Below are 12615 nucleotides of genomic sequence, written 5' to 3'. Positions count from 1 at the left end.
TCGTACACCAACGCCGCTTACTCCGAAGGAGATCATAGCAAATAACAACACTGCCTCCGATTAGCTTGGAGAAAACTCCAGTGAATCAGCGTGGCTCTGATACCATATTGACAAATTAAGACCCAAAAGATGCCATCATATTACATTATGAAAGATATTTATACAGGAGAATGATTGCAACAGTGTGCTTAATCTGGCACTCACAGGGTTTAACAAAATAACAGATACTTACCTAAATAGACTAACAGCCCATAACAAATTACAAACAAATAAACAAACCATACGAGAATGATGTAATACCCAACATGTCTTCAAAACACACCTTAACAAAAGTCTGAAGGAAAATTAATTTATTGATATATGTTTAGAATATTAGTAATGGATATGTCTAGAATATTAGTAATGGATGAAAAGTGTGCTCATTTGTAGCTCAAATTAGTAGTTAGAAAATATCATTTGATCAAATCCTTCTAATTTGATGTAACTTTATATGTTTAAGATAAATTGACATAATTGCTATTTTGAGGATAAATCTATAAAAAATATATCATTTTGTGTTTTTTTTCTATTTGATAAATCAATGTATACTTACAATCAATTAAAAAAAAAAGGTTTGGATGAGAGGATTCTTACATCGTATTAGTCATTTTGAACTTCTTTTTTCAAATCTGCTATAGCTTTTGGCAAAATTTGTTTATCATGAGTAAAAGTTGTTAGCTGACAAATCAGTTGCAATTTCCAAAGAAGCTTTTTGTTTTTAAAAACAGATGTAGAGCAAAAATTTCGCAATCATAAATGATAAAATATAAAGCAGAACTGAATACAACTATTTTCTCACCTTGGATCTATTGCCCAACAAAATTTACCTAGAAATAATTTAGAATATATAAGTTATATTAATCTGCCAATGAATCCTCTGGCATGTTTCAAGAAGTTATCCATGTTCTCCTGCAGAGATGAGAGCACTTGCATGATGGTAGATGATAAGTCTTCAAGATTAATTTGGTTAGCAGACTTTTTGAAGGAGGTAGCAGACTATCAATCCATAATTATATTCACGCCGTAGCTCAGCTCCCACAAAAATGTTACAGTTAAGAATCTGAGTTATCTTTGCCATTTGCCAAAGACTTTCCTGAGGCGTACCCATAGCTATAGCCAAAGTTCACTTTGGTTGTATTGCCACTATAAGCTCATTTGAGTAATCACACTCAGCAGCATCTGATACAATAGGCATATCATCATGCTGATCTGAAAAGTTGTAATTCTCACCAATAGCTCTTAGCAGATGGTGAACCTCGTGCATAGAAGGCCTCTCCTTGTCTGCAGAAAGAACACAGTTAGTAGCCACTTCCAGAACTTTTGTACAGGCTCTGCATCATATTCCCTGCCAACCAAATCTTTGTCGATGGTTTCCTGAGCATTACCATGTTTTGAAAGCTTGCTGATCCAATCTACTAAATTACCCTTGAAACTTTCATGTACATTTTCAACTTCAACAGGTTTCTGTCCAGAAACCAACTCTAGAAGAACAACCCCAAAATTAAAGACATTCCCCTTCAAAGTGGCAACCAAGGTTCACATGTATTCTGGTGCTACATAACCCAAAACGCCAAAATCACCATTGACAAATGTGCTAAGATGGGTATCTAAAGGATTCACCAACCGAGCAAGCCCGAACTTTGCTATCCTCGGTTCATAATATTCATTCAATAATATGCATTTAGAACTTACATTGCTATGGATAACCCTAGGGTTGCAGATATGGTGAAGCCAAGCCAATCCTCTAGCTGCAGCAATTGCTATTTTTAACCTTTTTGGCCAATCTATACTATTACCATCTGACTCGACAACATGAAGTTTTTCATACAAGGTTCCATTAGGCATGTGCATGTAAACTAGAAGCTTCTCTCCTTTTGCAACACAGTAGCCAAAAAGTGGAACCAAATTTCTGCAACGCATTTGCCTAGAGTAATCATTTCAGACTTGAATTTCTTGTCAGTCTGTGCTTGTTAGTCTGTGCAAATGGTTTCATCCTTTTGAATGCTAAACAATTATGTTTACTTTTTATTGTCTTATTTAATTAAATTTATATTAAAAAATTAATATTTAATATATTTAAATTGAGTACTAATTTAATTTACTTAATAATCATATGTTTTATATATATATATATATATATATATATATAATTAATGCTTTTAAAAATAAAGTTTAGTGTTTTTTATATTGCTTTCAAAAATTTAAATATTGCTTTTATATTGTTTTTTATATTTATATATATTTAATTATAATTAATGCTTTTAAAAATAAAGTTTAGTGTTTTTATATTGCTTTCAAAAATTTAAATATTAAATGAAACAAGAATTGAGTTTTTTTTAGTTTTTATTTTTAGAGAAAAATAAAAATATTATATAGTTATTTTAATATTTTTTAAACTAAAATTTAATGATACTTTTATTTTATTTCTTTGAAATATATTTTTTTAATGGTAAGAATAAAAACTTATTATTTAAATAAAATATATTATTGATTTTTATTTTTATTTTTAAATAGAAATTCTTATTTTGTTGGTTTCACATGTTTCTTATAGTTTTTATTTTATAAATATGTCATCATTTTGTAATGATTTCAAATCTATTTAAAAATGTTAAACTATTTTGATAATTTTGTGCATCTACAATTATATTACTTATATTTTAAAAAAATTAAATTTATATAAAAGGAATTTAAAGTTAAAAAAATTCAATTTTTTTACCATCACCAAACTTCATCCAAATTTTAACTAGAACTCAAACCTCGTGACTTGGTTATTAGAGTAAGAAGGCCTGAAGTTGTAAGAAATGACTAAACAGAAGATACAAAGAAAGTGCACAAACACATGAGCTAAACCTAGTAAGGTTCCCTAAGACATGAAATATGGTACAAGTGTAAATAGCCCTATGAGGGAAGGAACCTTCGACAAAGAATGAAGCTAAGAAGATGAAACAAAATACCAAGGAAGTAGACCAACTACATAACATATTTGCATCAAGGTCATTGTCTACACTAAAAGAAGGGTCAATCCACAATGAGAGAATACTTATAGGGGAATGGCACGGTTGAATGAAATCTAGACTAACCAAGAAGTTAATGACAAAAGTAAACAAGAAAATTTTATTTCTAAATTCAAAAATTCAAAAATTCATAAGTACAACTTGTGCAAATATTTTTAGAAATCTAGACCTTTGAGGAAGCTAAGTACTTCCCCAAGAGTCTCATAACATCCAAGGCTAGGGAGTACGGAGCTTTGGAGTTTTATAATATTCTCAACAATTTTTAATACATTTACTATTTTATTATCAAGATATTGTGAGGTCGAGGTGAGAACATACAATGGATGAATTATATATATAAATATGATTCTTCAAAAATGTAACAATGATTTACAAAAAATAATATAAATGTGCTAATTAAGCTTTTTCCACAATAAAATACTAATTCATTGTTCACAAAATATAAAGAGTTTTTGTCCATTGACCTCCAAAATTCAAGAGTTTTTGTCCTTGAATCCTATTCATAGATGTCTCAAAGTCAACAAACTCAACATATACAACCATCAAGTCTCATTTTCTCACTCAAAGATAACAACTAAATTATAAATGAGATAATTTCCTAAAATTATCCCCACTATCATACAACTAGTTAATTTATTTTCATAGAATCTATCATAAAGAAGCTACCAAGTGTATAAGGTTACAACTACCTTTCACGGAAACACACAACCCCATATTATTTATTATTATTTTATCTGTTTCTACTAAATCATTCTCTCTTATTAAAATATTTTATTTTTTTTATAAGGAAAACGAGGATTGGACCCCCATAAGCTAATTAATCAAAAAGGGGCATTAAAAGTCTAACCCTTCCTAAAAATGCTTGTTAGTTGGGTACTCAAGGCTTCTTGGTCTCTCCCTTGTAACGTATTTTGTAAGTAGGTTCTTCTAATGAACCAATTATTTTGTGATTTTTATCGTAATGTCCCTTTTGTTGGCCTTCATGAGTGCGAAGGAGACAATTTAATTCATAAAATAAAGATATCTTAAAATTGATATTTTTAAGCAATTTGCTTTTGATTAATTATTATCATGAATATTTGATGACTTTATTTGAGGATCAAAAGTAAAATAATTTTTGTTAGAGGGTAGAGTTATTAATCATTATTTATAAATGACCTTTTTACAAAATTTGAGTAATAATTATTTAAAAATGGATGAAGAAAAAAAAATGATGAAAATAGTCATTTGGCATTTTGAGCTTTCTATATTTTATTGAAACCCCAACTATGGAGTTGAACAAATTTCTATGATTGTAGGATAAAAACATAAAATATGATTCAATCAAAGTCACAAAATGTGAAAAATGCAGAATTTGTCTACAATTTTTTGGTATTTAGTGTGCGCATTCAGAAAAAATAGATCTATAGTAATTCAATTTGTCTTTTCACTTGAAATATTATAGGTTCAATATGTATACTCATAGGTATTCCACTTCACAGATTAAATTAGTCTTTTCATTTCAGAGATTATAGGTATTTCCTAGTCTGACGTCATTGCTAAATCCAAGAATGTTCTCCCCCTGCACCAAGGGATAATCTTGAGGAAATATATTTTTCACCTAGCTATGACCTCTACTAGTGTGCCCTCCATTAACCCTTTTGGTCCTCTCGCTAAACCCACTCCGTTTGTGGAACTTTCTAGAATCCCAAATAGTGAGGATACCCTTAGTGAGAAGACAACCCCTAAGTCTAAAGGGACCCTACCCGGATTAACCCTAATTATTCTACTAAAAATTAGAACTCCTTTTCTCCCTCTCAAAGAAATTATTGTTGAAGAGATGGATGTAGAGGAAATTTCTTTTGAGGACTCTACTTCTTCTTGGTCCATGATATTTGAGAGGACCTCGAAAAACCTTAATGTGCACTATATTGCCTCTTCAATGCCTTCTTGGGGTGCCCCTCCTCCCTACCCTATTAGTTCCCCATAAAAGTGGGATTTAGTAGAATAAGAGAAAAGGTTAATGAACTGTGTGGTGTATAAATAGATAGGAAGTTGTTATCTATTGGATCGTCACTAAGCTCAATGTTGCTAAGAAGAAAATCAATACGTAGGAGATACTAGATGAGACTAGCACTAGACCCTCCAGTTGGGTAGATGAAGAAATGAAAGGGTCTAGGTGGCAGCCAATGATTTGGCAGAGAACCTTGAGAAATAGGACATGATGGAGGCTGAAGTTGAGGCTCTTAGTGAAAACATGGAATAGGGGGACGGTAGGAAGGAGATGGCTAAGGTCATCAAGGAGCTTCAAGGTTACCAAGAGACTCTCAAGAGGAATCTGGATGAGATGGTGGTCCTCAACACATAAATGGCTAGAAAAAAGTATGCTTCTCTACAAGCCATCTAGGAGAATATTGATAGAAGGCATGCAATGAATAAGAATCACGTGGAATTTTCTTCTGCTACTACATTGGACCATAATATTTCTAGGGTCAAGGCTAATCCAAAGTTCCCGACTATTTATTTGGGTAAAGGTTCTAACAAAAGATTATCTTTCTTAGTGAAGGTGAAAGTTCTTAGCTAGCAAGTTGAAAAGACCCCCACCAGGTAGATCATTGTTTAGAGTCTTTGGTGGGTGGTATTGGTTCTTTTTAGGATTCTTTTGATTTTTTTCTTAGTTCTTTGTTGTTAGTTTCTTTTGGTCATCAATTGGTTTTGGTTCCTTTTTCCAGTTGACTCTATTTTTGTTGGGTGCACTCACCCCTCATGAGACCCCTAGTTTTTGCACTATAGCGGTTATGGAAAGGTTTGGGCTTCTCTCATATTTATCTAATTAGAACATTTATAATATTACTATTTAAATATTGTATATATATTTTTATGAAATTAAATTGAACGCTATATTGAACCCTAATACTAAAAAAATTGTACATAACATTAGTTACAATAAAACAGATTAAACCCCAACCCTAACACAAATCCCAACCCTAACATGAACCCTAACCCAAAGTAAAATGAATCTTGAACAATAAATCTATACCAAATTCAACACTAAACCAAATTAAACTATAATTCCTAAAAATGTTGTCATCAAGCTTATCTACTCTAAGCTTTATAGTATTTAGCTTTCCAACATCTACTCCCATGCTACATGAATTTTTAGAGTCACTATCATTTTGATCTATGTTGATGTTATTTGACCTTGAAACTAAATTTAAACTTAAACCTAACACTAAATTTCAACAATAATAACATACGATGTATCGATGAGGAGGGAGTGGAGTTGGGGTTTCATCTAGTGATGGTGAGTCCAAATCTAGAGAATATGGTAATGAGGATGATTTAGTATTTGTTGTGCAGGCTTCTTGGGGTGCGTTCTTTGTTGTATAGGATTCTTGGGGTGCATTTTTGGCTTTTGTTGGTTCTTGGTGGGGGCTCCATCTTTTTTTCTAGTCCTCTATCTGCTTTCTTGGCTTGGGGTTTTCCCCTTTTATCTCGGCCTCTTCTCCTTTATTTTGGGTTTTCTCTTTGGTCTTTGTCTGTGATGTTGAGGCTTTGCATCCTATGGGATTTTGGTTTTTTCATTCTACCTCTTTGTAGTTGTGGGATTTTTGTTTTTCCTTGCTACCACTTCCCTCATTTTTTTGTACTTTTATGTTTTAGTGTTGTGCATTCTTGGTGGATCTCTTCTACTTTTCCCATTTGGGTTGGGCCTGGTTTTCCATCTAGGCTCCCTTGTTTTTGTCAGAGGCTCAGCCCTGATTTTGGTTTTGTTGGTCTTTTCATTCGTGTTTGTTGCTTTGGGTTTTTGTTTGGAGAAAGGCTGAGCTTGGATTAAGATTGGCGCTTTTGGTTTGGTGAGACCTATTTTTCCCTATTTTATCTCACATCCTAGGGTTCTTGGCTTGAATCTCTTGCCAGTGTTGGTTGTTTTCACCGACATTCTTCCCCTAAGCCATGTCTTTGGCTTTAAGCATGTTACTAGGTTGGGGGTGTTCGACTTGGGTGGTTTTTCTCGGTTGTGCCTTTTGGTTTCCTCGAGCCTTTTCTATGATTGACTTTGGATTTCTCTTGTAGTTTTCAGAGAAATGGTTTTGTGGGTTTTTCCAAAGTGGATTTACCATCCATCTTTTGTGGCTTCTTATCTAGACAGTCCTTTTGTGAAGGAGATGGTCTGTATGGGCTAGTTTCCTTTTTAGTTTTAGCATCTTCAACTTTCTCCTGATTTTCCTATTGAGGTTGTTCCATCTTCTATTGAGGTGGAGATGGATTTTTCTGGTTATGGTGGGAGGTGTTGCTTGGGGTCTGTTGGTGCCCTATCTCTTTGTTGCACGGAATTTATTGTTACCCTCTTCTCTCACCTCCTTCCCTTTTCTCCTATTGAGGAAGATATTTTAATGGGTTCTTCTCTTCCCATTGAGGTGGTTCGGGTGGAGGTGGAATCAAGTATCGCAACGGATGTCTTTTGCGGCTTGGGAGCTATTATTTCCTTCTTTCTTTAGAGAGCCTTCATTTTTGTTCCAGTTACTCCTTTTTAGGTGGATCTTGGGGACACTAATTGGTTTGTGTTCCAATTTCATAGAAAAGTGGATATTAAAAGGTTATTTTTCTTTAAACTTTTCTTATGTATCAAAGGTTATGGGTACCTTGCAAAACCCATGTTTCACATTATGGGAGCTTAGCAAAACCCTTTGTTTTTGTACATTTGAGGTCCCTTGCTTAATGGCTTTGGCCTTGTGGTTGTTTCAACCAGTTCTTTGATGACTAGTTGTTGTTAGGTGGCTATTGGTTGGTTGCTATTAGTCCTTGTTACATCTCTTGTAGTGTTTAATTTTGGGATTTTGGATTCTCGGTATGTCCAAAAGGTTTTGAGTCCTTTCAAAATTCTTTTTATGGGGTTTCAGGCCCCCTCAAAAACTATTTTATCTTAATAAAAAACACTAACCTTCAACAAAATTAAACCCTAACCCTAATCATAATTAAATAATAAACTCAATAATACTATAATTATAATATTAATAAATATAGTACAATTTTTATAATAATTATTATAAAGTTAATAATAATGATAATTTATATCCAATAATATTATCATAACTTCGTCATATGATTCCATAGTAATGTTAATTCAATATTCTTACCCTTTTCATATTAATAATAATATAATACCCTAATTAACATGTTTATATTAATAAGTTAATCCTATAATACTATAGTAAAGCTATTTATATTAAAAATAACAAAATATCCCAATTAACATGTGTGTATATTGGTTTAATCTTAAAATATATTCTCTTTCATATTGTAGCTCTCATTGCTACTAGCATATAAATATATATTGAGTTAATCTTAAAATATATTCTCTTTCATATTGTAGCTCTCATTGCTACTTGCATATAAATATTTAATTTTAAGATATATAAATTAATATGCTTATATTTATATGAAAGCATTTAATATTTTCATTCAACTTTAATAAAAAAAAATATTATATTAAAAAAATTCAACGCTTTGATATATCTTGATGTAATTTATATAAATTAAAGTTACATATGTTAGTTATACACTCTTCTCAAGATACTAACATATGAACTTATGTATCAAGAACTATTAAAATCAATTTAGAACAACCCTCATTGTACCATTGTTTCCAACCTTTATAAATATAAACACCAAAAATAAATATTTGTGCTTAATCTTCTCTTGCATTGTAAATTAAATTTTGAAAGATGAAATTGTAACGACATGTTTTCAATCCAAAAAAATCGCTAGTGTTAAATAGAATGCATTTATGTATAAAAAAAAAAATAGAACTTCCATACAAGGTGGTCGATATGTTTCTTACCTTTTGTTTGTTTGCTGAGCAATTTAAGGGTTTCGATTTATTTTGTAAAACGTAGGTTATCCCTCTTATTGTCGAAGCAAAAAGATTGTTTTGTTGGAAAAATGGGGTTACTCCTACCATCCATGGGTTTCATTTGTAATCGAAATGCCTCGTGGGAGAACTCTGGTTTTTCTGGGATTAAGAAAAAAAACACGTTACCTGATGGTAGTTGTTATTCGTAACAAAACTTCTTTTGATGTTTAAGTAAAACTTAAGATTACAATTAAAAAAAATTGACATAAAGATTTAATCTAAATTCTATTTTAAATTTGAGTTAAAAGGTCTAATCTAAACTCTATTAAAAGATTACAATCTGGAAAATAAATTAAGAAACAAAGTATATAAGACTGGGTTTAAGAATATTAAAAAAACTTAGTAGAAAAAAGAGTAAAAAATAAAACTTTAGTACATGTGAAAAAAATTGCTTAAAATATTCGAAGAAAGATTTTATGTATATCTATAGCATGTAATTTGATGCTTCTAGTTAGCATTTCTACGAATTTGGAAAAAGATATTTAGCGCATCTTTTAAATTACCACTCTTTTCACTTATAATGATTCTCTAAACTTATTATTATTCTAGTAAAAATTGTTATAATAAGCTATATTTAATCACTGTATTTATCTACAATCATCTCTCATGCAAGAGACACATCTTTTCATGAGTTTTATGTATATAAGATCCTTGTGATCGATTTATGTAATTGTAGAGTAAATCTATTCTAGCAAATTTCAACAGTCGGTATTAAAGCATGTTCTAATATTGATGGCAAAGATCATTGTTGAATATTATAGGAAAATAATTGCTGATTGCAAAATTTATTGTTTATATTTTTATTTTTATTTATTTTTAAAAGGAAGAAGTTGATCATTGATTGCAAAAAACGTTGCTGATTTTTAAAATAAAAATTTGCATCATTGATAACAAAGATCTTTGTAAATTTCAAAAGATTACTTTGATCGCAAAGATTACTCTTAATGGAAAATAAATTTTTGAGTGTCATTTCTATTAAGTTGACTTGTGTTGACAATTATGGAGAATGGCATCATCAAATGAAAAATATTTTTCTTTTGGTAGATCTCACTTCTTATGTAAATGAAACTAAAAGAAGACCTCCCATAGATGTCTATCTACAATAAGATTTTGATAGAAAATCAAACCAAGCACTACTTTGATAAAATTGCCTATTGGGAGTATGTTGATAGAAAATTTGCGGAACGCAACTACACGAAAAGAAGATTTGGATGCAATCACTAAAATATTTGAATAGAAGAACGATGTATGTGAGAAAATACATGCTTATAACTCAATTATATAATATAAGAATAGATGGATTGTTAATTGAACATTTAACAAAAATCAAGGGTATTTTAAACCATCTTATTAGTGCAAGGGAGACTATAGTTGATAAAGATCTTATTTATATAACTCTTAATACCTTGAAAAATCATTTGAGAATTTCAAAACTACTCTTACATTGAGTGGAAAATTGACAAACCTAAAATTCAATAATCTAGAAGGTCTATTATTGCAACATGAAGAAATGTTTAATGAAGACAATGGAGTTGAATCAACAAACACTTTTACCTCTAAGTTCAAAGTCATGAAGTTTCAACAAAGACACTCTATTATGGATAATAATGATCAAATAAAATGAAAGGTTTATTATTGTTGTAATCATCCCCGATCATTATGAAGATAAATGCTTTAAGAAAAAAGAGATGAAGGATGTGTGTAGGATCATAAGGAGCCAAAAAGTGGTGATATTCTAACTAAAGTCTTGATTGATAGGCTGATTGAAAAATACCTATAACTTTCAAACGGTATCACATTTTTTTGAATCCAAAACATGTGTCAAACTCTATGCTTCATATACTATAGGATCAAAAAAAAATTGAATTTCATAAATTTTTGACCAAGTTATGCTGGTTAGATATACGAGTTTTTATAATTTTAAAAAGATGTAGTAAAAAATTCATAATTAATTATTTATTTCAAAAAAAATATAAAAAAATATGTGTCACATCCGAACATAACTCTTCTACTTATATCTAAATTCTTCTTAAAAAAAATATTATGAGTTGTTTGTGGTTAGGGTGGTTAGACAGACACCCACACCTTATCTTTTTCTTGAAATTTTAGATATTACATTGAAATTTTGATTTTTTGTCAAATAGATTTTTTTTTCCAGAAAATAACTAGTAGCTTAGAAACTACATTCAATTTTCTACAGAGTCTATTCTTACATAATTTTGAAATAATGTTGCTAACTTATTCAATTTTTTAAGTCAATTTGTCTAACTTTGTTTTCTGAATTTTCATTGCCACTTAATGGCCTGTTTGGCCAACCATGATCCTACACATACCCTGAAATATATTAAGCAAAGAAGTATGATAGTTGATACAAATATTGAAGATGATGAAAATCATAAATTATTTATAGTACATACCTCTAAATATATTCAAGATAATTATGTTTGAATGATTGATTCAAGAGCTACTCACCACATTATTGGAAATATTGGTAACATGAGAAATGTAGTAAATCAATCAAGAGACACAATTACATTGGGAGATCATTCCAAATAAATATTGAAGGAGTTGGAAATAATACTCTAGATGTTCCCACCAAGGTAACACAAGAATTGATAATATTTTAATTGTTCTAAATAAAAACCTTATTTCTATTAGTCAAATTATTGCAAATAATATGAAAGTTATTTTTGAAAAAGGAATCTGTGAAGTGTATGATAGTAAAGGAAAATTAATATATGATGGATATATGAAAGAAGGTGTATTTTATTTGAGGACAAACTCCTCTCAAGCTTTATCTTTAAATTTTTCCTCGGGATGAAAGGCTTGGTCATATTAACCTTCAATCACTAAACGAAATGTTTGGTCAAAATTTAGTAAATGGTCTTCCACCCATCACTAGAGAGAAATATTTTTGTGAATCATGTGTCATGGGGAACCAACATGGAGAAACAATTTGTTCTGGAAAAGATTGGAGAGCCTCCAAGAAGTTGGAATTGGTTCATTCTAATATTTCTAGACCTATGAAGATAATTTCTATAGGAAAATATTGATATTTCATGGCATTCATCGATAACTTCACCTGAAAAGTTTAGACTTATTTTTTAAAGAATAAATATGAAGCATTTGATACTTTAAATTTTTTTTACATCAAGTTGAGAATGAAAGTGATCAAAGAACTAAACTTTTTAGACTATATAATCAGGAGAATATAGCTCAAATAATTTTTCCACTTTTTGCAAACAAAAAGGAATTAAGAGGCAATTTAAAACTCCATATAGTCCACAAAAAATGAAGTAGATAAAAGAATGAATGGAAAAATTCAAGAAAAAGCTAATTCCATGCTCAATACTTGTAATCTTGGTGAAAATAAGTCCATACAACATCCTATTTGATCCATGAAAGTTTAACTACTAGTTTTCATGAAATATCTCCAGAGGAAGCATGGTCAAGAAGGAAACCAATAGTTAGACATTTATTATTTTTGGGGGGTATTACCTATAGGAATATTTCACAAGAGAAGAGAAAAAATTGATGATAAGAGTCAAAAAAGCGTCCTTCTAGGCTATGATAATTCTAGTAAAACTTATCAGTTGTATGCTACTAAGACAAAAACTCTTCTCATATCTAGAGATATAAAATTTGAAGAAGCATGTCACCTTGCAA

At 30.6% G+C, this 12615-nt stretch overlaps 1 pseudogene; it reads right to left on the bottom strand.

The window, feature by feature from the left end:
- Window positions 1-1162: 1162 nt before the first annotated feature.
- The window catches only part of LOC131079098 (disease resistance protein RPV1-like), a 35830-nt pseudogene continuing 24377 nt past the window's right edge, over window positions 1163-12615 (bottom strand).

The sequence above is a fragment of the Cryptomeria japonica genome, unplaced genomic scaffold (genome assembly GCF_030272615.1).
Source record: "Cryptomeria japonica unplaced genomic scaffold, Sugi_1.0 HiC_scaffold_618, whole genome shotgun sequence".
In the NCBI taxonomy this organism is placed as follows: Eukaryota; Viridiplantae; Streptophyta; class Pinopsida; order Cupressales; family Cupressaceae; genus Cryptomeria; species Cryptomeria japonica.
Note: the sequence above shows the minus strand (reverse complement) of the source record. Positions and strands in the feature narration are given on the sequence as shown.